A 10,618-nucleotide genomic window follows, 5' to 3' on the forward strand; every position below is an offset into this window, starting at 1 on the left:
ACTGAAAAACATTGCTAATTTAGTAGCTAACTTACATATACATGATATAAAAACAGGCCATGAAAATAGAAATTCAGAAATGAAAAAATATGGGCCGGTGCTGTGGCTCACTAGGCTAATCCTTCACCTGTGGCGCGGGCACCCTGAGTTCTAGTCCCGGTTGAGGCGCCGGGTACTAGTCCCGGTTGTTCTTCTTCCAGTCCAGCTCTCTGTGTGGCCCGGGAGGGCAACGGAGGATGGCCCAAGTGCTTGGGTCCCTGCACCCACATGGGAGACCAGGAGGAAGCACCCGGCTCCTGGCTTCGGATCATTGCAGTGCCGGCCGCAGCGGCCATTAGGGAAGTGAACCAACGGAAGGAAGGAAGACCTTTCTCTCTGTCTCTCTCTCACTGTCTGTAACTCTACCTGTCAAATAAAAAAAAAGAAAAAATATGCTCATGAAACACAAATTTTAACTCTAGGAACCCTGGATAGCATCATGAATGTGGATTAGAAGAAAAGACAGTCTTCCAGAAGAACATAGGAATATGTAGAGATAAAATATCAAGTAAAGTTAGGACACATAGAGGATATACAGAGGCTTTTCAATGCACATTCAATAGGAGATTCAAAATGACAGAATGAAATGAATAAAAGGAAGAAAAAAACATAAAGGTGGTTGCCTGAGACATTCTCCCAAAACTTAACAGGATCCTTATTTTTTAAACAATTAATAAGAAACAAGCAGATTATTTTTTCAAAACCAAAGTTTTTACCACTAATATCCATCAAAATGAGAATAATTCTGGCCTCAAATTTCCAATGTATCCATATGCTGTTTCACTTCCAAAGCTATACATGGATAATACTTTTTCTATTTATGCAAGAGCACTGAAATAACTTTTTATGTACAATTGTATAGAATGTGTTTCTGCAAAAAAAAGAGGAGGAAAAAATAATACAAAATGTGTTTCAATAAAAACTAATGAGCACACACTGTTTCAATAAAAACTAGTTAATATGATTTAAATAGGAATAAACATTGATAATATTAAATAATTGCTTAAAAACTTTCAAATAAATCCCATATTATATCAACATAGGTGGTGGTTAAATAATGTTTTTAGCAAAAATCCTAGAAAAATAAAATTGTGATAAAACTTGTCTTAAGGGAAGTATGTGCGGGATTTAGGGATGGAGAATAATTTCATAGGCAAAGAGAGTTTTCTTAGGACACAAAACATATGTTCATAAAGGAAATTTATCCAAGTTAAATAGAACTAATCTTTTTTGTACACATTTAGTTTTATTGTAACAAAGTAACTTGTACACTTTTAATGTTTAAAACTGAACATCATCTTTCTTTTCCAGTGAAACAAAAAGAAAGTTTAAAAATAAACCAGAACAAAATTACAGTAGAAATTGTCAGTTCCAAATAATATCCAACAGGTTTGGCTGGTTCTTCCATCGAGTGGCAGGGCTCTGGTCATCATTAGGAGAGAATTTTATTTTTAAAAGTGTCATCTTAACCTGTAAGGATGTCCATTAAACATCACAATTAAATGTGCCAAAGGAGAAGCCATGTTGTCAAAATGCCCACCTGACACACCCAAACATCTCAAACACATCCTTTGGTGACTTTCTTTTTTTTTTTTTTTTAATATTTTTTTATTGATTTGAAAGAGCAACAGCAAGACAGGGAGAGACGGAGACAGATTTTCTATCCACTAGGTCACTCCTCAGATGCCTGCAACAGCCAGGTTTGAGTCAGGCTGAAGCCAGGAACCAAGAACTCCATCTGGTGCCTTCCCATTAGCAGGAATGCTGGACCAGAAGCAGAGTAGCCAGAGTGGAACCAGTGCTCCTACATGGGATGCTGCACTGCAACGTCAGGTCCTCATTGCTTTTTATAACTCACTTCATTAACAAAGGGTCTGAGCTGGCGGTGGCTTTCTACAACACCATTTTTAAGGTTTCTTTTTTTCCTTTTTTTAAACAATAGAAAGTAGACAGATATATGTTGGTAAATGCTAAGTGTCCATATTAACATAGAGACACAGTGTAATCTCTGAGCCCAATATACAGAAAAAGGATGAGAAAAGCTAGAATTCTATGCACTATTATGCAGGGACCTGGCACCCTCTAGCTTCCAGCAGAGCCAAGAGAGCAGATTTTCTTTTCTCCCACAGAGCATGGTGGTGTTGATTCCATACAGTTTCTGTCAAGACAAGAAGGAATAAAAATGAATTTGGAGCAGAAAGGGATAGAGATTCTTTTTCCATTGTATCTGCTTAAGGTGTTTTCCCCATGATAAGGTGAGAACCATGGTGTAGAGAAAAGAGACCTCAAAAATAGGGAGACTGAGCATAAGAGAGGAAAAAATAAAAATAAGAAGATGACAACTTGCTCCCAATGACTGGAGAAAATTCAAAAAAGAAAGTTGTAATCCATCAGTGTTTTCTATTAGTCATTTTCTCCTTCATTCTCCTCTCCTTTTTTCCCTTCATCATCCTCCTAATCTTCCCCTCATCCTCATCCCCTTCTTCATCAATTTCTTCCAATCCTTCTTCTTCTTCTTCTTCTTTGTCATCATCATCATCATCATCATCATCATCCATATCAGGAACCAAGCAGTACTGTAACGGGTTTGGGCCAATATCATCCTTGATGTCATCTCCTACTCATCTGTACCTGCATCAGAATGGTCAGTAAACCAGGTGAAGAAACTCTCTGGCTTCTCATGCTGCCTCTTCTTACTGGCTTTGTTCTGTGTTTCTCAAATCCTTTCCGGATTTCCATTTACTTTCAGTGGACTTTGAAGATGGACCACCACCCTCATTTAGAAGAAATTCTTTTGAGAGAACTTTATTTTAAAAGTATGAATTTTCATCAAAATAAAAATCTATTCCCTAACCTGATTTTTTTTTTTAATTTTTTGACAGGCAGAGTGGACAGTGAGAGAGAGAGACAGAGAGAAAGGTCTTCCTTTTGCCGTTGGTTCACCCTCCAATGGCCGCCACGGCCAGCGCACCGCTCTGATCCGTTGGCAGGAGCCAGGTGCTTCTCCTGGTCTCCCATGGGGTGCAGGGCACAAGTACTTGGGCCATCCTCCACTGCACTCCCTGGCCACGGTTGCCCCTAACCTGATTTAATAGCTTCAGATTCTGTCATTTCAATCTGGTCAGATAAAGCATTTTCTTTTCATCCTTCTCCCCAAGCAGTACAGACACTTGCGGATGGTTGACAAATATTGCTACCCAAAAGTTTGGGATTTTGGCAATCATTTCTGACCTCTTCTAAAAAAATGGTTGGCAGAGTTTGTTATATTTCTGTTCTACTTTCAAAATCTCCTCACTGGCTTGTTCATTAAGTCTATCTATTTCATTTTGTACTTCATCAGTATGTCCAATTGCTTCCTGTTCCTTTTCTCCCATCAACAAACCCTGAGAGGCCCATGTGTCCGCTGGCCTCAGGCCAAGAGCTTCTCTAGGATTCTTCATTAGAGAAAGGAGTGAGGATGGGCATTTGGAGGCCATGCTTCCACAAAACTCTGAGCCCCAGCCCAGGCAGGAGGAAGCTCTAAGAACTGGAATAGAACTGTTCTTTTAAGGGTAGTGTTATAAAGATAAGAAATCAGCTTCATAGAAGCTATTTGTAGTTTTAAGTGTCAAAGTTCTAGTATATGTAAACTTTAACAATAAGGTAAAAAGTAACGACTTGAAAATTTATAAAAATTTCTAATAGACACTTCACAAAATCAAATAATTGAATTACTGAAAACCAAAAGTGGAAATTCTCAATGTTAATATCCATCAAAAATACAAATTGGAAACACAATGTTGTGCTGATATACAATCTCCAAAGTAATTAAAATTTAATGGATTGAGAACATCATATGTTGGCAATAACATGAAACTGAAACCCTACTGGTTTAAATGCGGAAATCACTAACTAAAATTAAAATAATGACAATACCTACAAGGTGGTCAAATAGAGATGCCCAGCAGACACTTCCTTCTCTACAGAGAAGAAGCAAACCAACAAATAAGTGGCCACACCCATAGGTGAGAGACAGGAAGAAGACTGGAGCTCTGTAGGGCAATGAGAACCTAGGAGACAAGGGATGGAAGCACAGAGGGGGGAACAAACCAAACAGCAACTGGTTCCTCACCCAGTGAGCAGGAGGGGATGCCAACCACAGGGGAAATGATAGAGGCCTGCAGAGCCCATATGCATGATCACCTTGGCCGGCAATCCTAGCTACAGGGGGACACCAAAGACTAGGAGCCCAGTGAGGACCCTCGCATCCAGGTGGTAGACCCGGAAAAAGCTCCTGGCTCCTGGCCTCAGAATGCCTCAGTTATGGCTGTTGTGACCATTTGAGGAGTGAACCAGAGGACAGAAGACTTCTCCCTCTGTCTCTCCCTTTCTCTATCTGTGACTCGGCCTCTCTAATGAATGCATAAATCTTTAAAAATACCGTGTATATAGAGAAAATACAGGAAAAAGCTACTGTATCTCCTGATATTGGAGGTCACATAAATTCTGTTACCTTAGCAACAAAAGACTGAAGCCTCACAGCTAGACTGAGGGCCTGAGTGCCAAGGACCCAATCAACACCACTGAGGCCTAGGAGAGCCCTAGACCACTGTCACTGCTACCACTAAACTCAGTGAAAGAAGGTTTAGGAAGATGATACCACGGTCTCAACTAGAACTAACCCCAAAATAGCCTGTCAAACTGACACAAGAAGACACACCTTTAGAGAAAAAGGCCCTGGTGGAAGTTGAAGTGCAGTAGTTTAAGCTGTTGTTTGGGACATCCACATCCCACATTGGAATACTAATTCGAGTTCTGGTTACTATTCTTCTGATCCAGCTTTCTGCTAATGGGGTTACAAAGACAGTAGATGATGACCCAAGTACTTGTACCCCTGCCAACCATGTGGGAGACCAGGTTGGAGTTCTGGGCTCCTGTCTTGTCCTAGCCTAGCCTCAGCTATTGAGAGTATATGGAGAATGAATCAAGGGATGAATCTCTCTCTTTCTCTCACTCTCGCTCTCACTCTCTCACTCTCTCTATCTCTGCCTTTCAAGTAAATAGATATTTTTTTTTAAAAAAAAAGACTTTCAATCTATGAAAGCATCTTTATAAAAAAAATGCTAGAAACAATGCATCTACCAGATGACAAAAATCAATGTAGGGGTATGGAAAAAGTATAAAGAGGTATGAAAGAAAAGCAAGACAATACATTCACCAAAATGAACAGAATAATTTTAGCATCAAAACACCCACACAAAAGGAAAATTAGGGGCTTTTGCTCTGGTGTAAGCCTCTGCCTGTGGCACTGGTATCCCATATGGGCGCCTGTTCAAGTCCTGGCTGCTCCACTTCTGATCCAGCTCTCTGCTATGGGCTGGGGAAGCAGTGAAAGGTGACTCAAATTCTTGGGCCCCTGCACTCACATGAAAGACCTGGAAGAAGCTCCTGGCTCCTGGCTGCAGATTGCCTCAGCTATGGCCGTTGCAGCCATTTGGGGAGCGAACCAGTGAATGGGAAGATTTTCTCTCTTTCCCTCCCTCTATCTGTAACTCCACCTCTTAAATAGATAAATAAGATCTTATTTTTTAAAAAGGGAAATTAATGAGATACTTGATAAAAGATGTAAAGGAATGATTATGAGAATACTCAGATTCAAGAGAATGCAGAGTTAGATGAAATTAAATAATCAATGTATGGCAAGAATGAAAAATTCAGTAGAGATTTTGAAAAGCAATCACATAGAAATCTCAGAGATAATGAATTCAGTAAGTCAAATTAAAAATACAATTGAAAGTCTCAACCACAGACTAAATCAAGCAAAAGAAAGAATAACTGAACTTGAAAATAGGTTATTTGATATTCTAGTCAGACATAAAACAAGAAAAATGAGAAGAATGAAGACAGCCTCTCTGATCTTTGGGACACCATTAAATGAATGATTATTCACATAATGGCACTTCCTGAATGAAAAGATATGAGTAGAGTCACAGAAAACCCATTCAGTGAAATAATAAAAATGTGCACTATTATATGTTATTGAAAAATGTAAAAATAAATATAATAAAAGTAATGACAGGGCTAAGCGTTGGAACTAGAAAAAGGTACAAATTGCATAAGTTTGAGTGAGAATGTAAATAGCACAATTACTTTGAAATTATTTTGCAGTGTCTCATATACATCAATGTATACATTTTTAGGCCAGAAATTACATTCCTATATATTTCTCCAACAAAATGAAATATATCACCACAGAGCTAGCAGGTATTAAAATTATGAGAGAATAGGGTTTACAACTTAATGAAAATTAACTCAAAATTTAGATAAAATGGAACAAATCCTAAAAAATACACACTATTCAACACAATCAAGCTGAAATAGTTCCCCTGAATAATCCTATACTATTAAAGAAATTAAATTTATAGTTGAAAATATTCTGACAAAGAAATCTGTAGACTGAAATATTTCATTGGTGAATTCTAACAAATATCTAAAGAATAAATGCAGCCAATTTTATAAAATATTTTCCAGAAAATATTTTTTATAATTTTTGTAATACAAGAGGAGGGAGCCTTTCTTATATAATTTTATTAGGCCAGAAATACCCTGAAACAAAAATCAAAACTATACTGATGAAAAAATTACATCCTTACACATGTAGTCAGACAAAAATCTCAACAGACTACTAACTAGTCAAATCCAACAATTAAAAATAAATCAATACAACATGACTTAAGTGTATTTATTACAGAATGCAATATTATGTTTTTAATATATTTTAGTATAATCCCCATTACCATATCAATTGATGTAGAAAAGGCATTAGACAAAATTTAATGGTCATTTTTGTTAAAACCTGCAGCAAATTAATAATATAAACTTCCTGAATCTGATAAAAGAAGCTAGGAAAAACATTACAGTGGTCAAGTACTAATAATATTAATGGCAAAGGATTGAATGCTGTCTCCCTAAGACAATGAAAAAGGCAAGATATCCACTTTCATCACTTTTGTCTAATCAAGTAGATGATCCAGCCAATTCAATATGGCAAGAAAAAGTAATAACATAATGGAAGCAAAAAAGTAAAATTTTCCCTCTTCATAGGGGACATGATTGCTGAAAATCTCAAGGATTCTACCAAAAATTTATAGAACTAAAGAAGAGTTTAGCAAGGCCACAAGATGCAAGACACATGAACATACAAGCAAACAAAAGTTGTGTTTCTGTCTGTTGATAATATGTTGATAATAAATAATTGGAAATAGTTTTAATATTTATGATAAGTTCTAAATCATAAGATACATACCAACAAATCTAAGAAAAACATGCACAAAATCTGTATGCTGAAAACTATAAAATTCTCATAAAAAGTAATCAAAGAAAACCTTCGAAAAAGAGAAAATAATATGTTCTTGAATTAGAAAACGCAACTGACTGAACAAAAATGTCAGTTATACACATCTACAAAATTTCTGACAAACAGCCTTCAAAATTGTCAAAACAAGCAAAAACAAGGACAATCTGAGAAACTATCACAGTCAAGTGGAGCCTAAGAAGACATGACAATTGGCATCATTGGCACATCAGCTTAAGCTCTGCCTGCCATGCTGGCATCACATATGGGCACCAGTTTGAGCCCTGGATTCTGCACTTCTGATCCAGCTCCCTGCTAATGCACCTGGGAAAGTAGCAGAAGATGGTCCAAGAACTGGTCCCTGTATGCAAGTGGGAGACATGGAAGAAGTTCCTGGCTCTTGGCTTTACCTTGGTCCAGTCCTGGGTGTTGTGGCCATTTGGGGAGTGAACCAGTGCATGGAGATTCTCTCTCTCTACCTCTTCCTTTCTCTCTATAACTGCTTTTCAAATAAATAATTCTTAAAATAAGAAGACATGACAAATAAAAGTAATATAGTGATGAATGAAATCTTGAAACAGAAAACCAACATCACATAAAAATTAAGAAAATGTAGCTCACATATGGAATTTAGTTAATAGTATCATATTAGATTTTTTATTACAAATACACTATAGTAATACGAGATAATCAATACTAGAAGAAATTTGGTTACGGGATATGGGAAATTTCATATACTCTCATGGATTTCAAAAAATGCTTTGGACCCAAATAAACTTTCCTTAAACTTTCTGAAATTCCCATGGTCTATCTCATTATTTTTATATAAACCTGCTACTATCTTAGAATGAAGTATTCATTAAAATATTTTAGCTGCATTGAAAAACATAATTAAAAATAAAAATGAAAAGTTAAAATCAAAAGAACAAAGATACACACACACACATCAACAATGTGATTGAATCACAGACATGATTTTTAAAAGAGAACTGACCTCAAAAAGCTACATACTGTGGCTGGCATTGTGGTATAACAGGTAAAGCTGTCGCCTGTGATCCTGGCATCCCATATGAGTGCCCCTGCCAACCATGTGGAAGATCCAGATGAAGCTCTTAGTGCCTTCCTGGCTCCCCTTGCCCAGCCCTGGCTGTTGTGGCCATCTGGGGAGTGAACCAGAAGATGGAATCAATCTTTCTCTCTCTCTCTCTCTCTCTTTCTCTCTCTCTCTCTCATTCTCTGGCCCTCCCTTTCTGTCTGCAACTTTGAATTTCAAATAAATAAATTTTTCAAATAAATAAATTAATCTTTAACAACACAGAAAAAAGCTACATACTGAATGGCTCCACTTATGTTTGCAAAAAGACTATTGTGATGACTATTAATGATGATATAAGTGGCCATCAATAATTGGAAGATGCTGGAAGATTTGGTTACAAAGTGAAAAAATACAAAAAAAATTATGGAGTTAGGGAATTATATTTGTTGTCATAACACCAGAAAATTATATGGAGTTAGGAAGCTATATTTTTTGTGATGATGTTTATATAAATCTATACATATGTTAAAACCAAGTTATGATGCATCCAAAAAGATAATTTTATGTTGATTTAAAAAGTGAAATAAATAAAAAATAAAGTGAGTTATAGAAATACATGTATGGTGTGCTGCAGTTAGGAGAGAGTGGGGAGGAATAAAGAACAAACAGCTCTATGGTCTTTTACCTGCATAAAAATCACCAGAAAGCATCAAGGAAAACCAATGAACCATAATTATTTATGGCAAGCTGGCAGATTATTAATGTTTTATTTATTTTTACTGTTCATAGCAGAGTTATTTATGATATCCAAACCTCAAAAATAAGTTCAAAGAAGAATGAGTATACAAATTACTGCATAGCTATGTAATGAAATACTATAGGGCTTAAGAAGTAATATGAATGAGGGGCCGGCACTGTGGAATAGTGGCTAAGCATCTGTCTGTGGTGCCTGCATCTCAAATGGGCATCAGTTCTAGTATGGACTGCTCCTCTTCTGATTAAGCTCTTTGCTATGCATGGGAAAGCAGTAGAAGATGGCCCAAGTGGTTAGGGTCTTGCACCCATGTGGGAGACTCAGAAGAAGCTCCTGGCTCCTGGTTTCAGATCAGCCCAACTCCAGCCTTTGTGGCCATTTGGGAAGCTAACCAGTGGATGGAAGACTTTTTCTCTGCCTCTCCCTCTCTGTCTGTAACCCTACCTTTCAAATAAATAAATAAAATCTTAAAAAAAAAATGAATGGAAGCATTGTGTTACACAACTTGACACAGTTACAAAAGACTGTATACTATGGGATTCTGAAAATGCATTAAATTCTTGGAAAGGCAAATCTCCATTTAAAAGCAAACAAATCATATGGAGTGAAGCAGGTAGTACAATCTAGGGAGGAGATGGGCTGAAGAGAACTCTGGGATGATGAAGTTATCCTAAATGTTAACTTTGTTAGTGGCTACACAACTAAATATATCTGTCAAAATTTATCAAACTACACACTTAAGTGAGTGTGTAAATTATCCCTCAACACTGATTTCTTTTAGAAAAAAATGAACCTTATTTAACAACATGGTCATTAAAAGAATGCAATTATTGAAAGGTAGATGACTTGGAGAAATTTATCTCACTTTGTTTTCATTTAGTTTCATATACCCTATATACGAACTTCTTTTAATTTTTAAATTCCTGGATGATCAACTGAATCTTGCATATAAATAATAGACATTGATGTCAGAAATTAAAGCTTAATCATAAATTCAAAGCCTTGCTGTAGTTGTTATCTCTTATTTTTCAGCATGACAAAAGTCTGTAACATTGTTCAAGCAGCATAAGAATCAGTTATCATTCATTTGACAAAGAACAAAAGAATGACAGTACAAGTAGTGTGATGGAGGATTGGGGTCCCCAGAGAGCATGGCCCAAGAAAACTTGGTAACAGATAAAGCCCTCACTTATTCACTATTTCTAGTGCTGCTTTTTTCTCTTTATATTCCTTTCTTTTAAAATTATATGAAAGTACTCATTTCTCCTCTTACCTCATCTTTTTATTTTGTTATTTTATTGATATAAAATATAATTGTGATCTAATTTAAATGTTCTTGATTAATAGTAAATTAAATGGCTTATCTCATGTTAATTGGCTACTTGAGTTTCACCCTATATGAACTCCCTATTCAAAACTTTTTTGCTTATTTTACTGGGATTTTTTTTACTTTGTC

General features: G+C 36.5%; 1 pseudogene; it reads right to left on the reverse strand.

Moving 5' to 3' along the window:
* Positions 1-2,442: 2,442 nt before the first annotated feature.
* LOC149127418 (protein SET-like) lies at positions 2,443-3,515 on the reverse strand (annotated as a pseudogene).
* Positions 3,516-10,618: the final 7,103 nt, after the last annotated feature.

Source organism: Oryctolagus cuniculus, chromosome 3, assembly GCF_051225735.1.
Source record: "Oryctolagus cuniculus isolate XC-2025 breed Fujian yellow rabbit chromosome 3, ASM5122573v1, whole genome shotgun sequence".
Classification (NCBI taxonomy): domain Eukaryota; kingdom Metazoa; phylum Chordata; class Mammalia; order Lagomorpha; family Leporidae; genus Oryctolagus; species Oryctolagus cuniculus.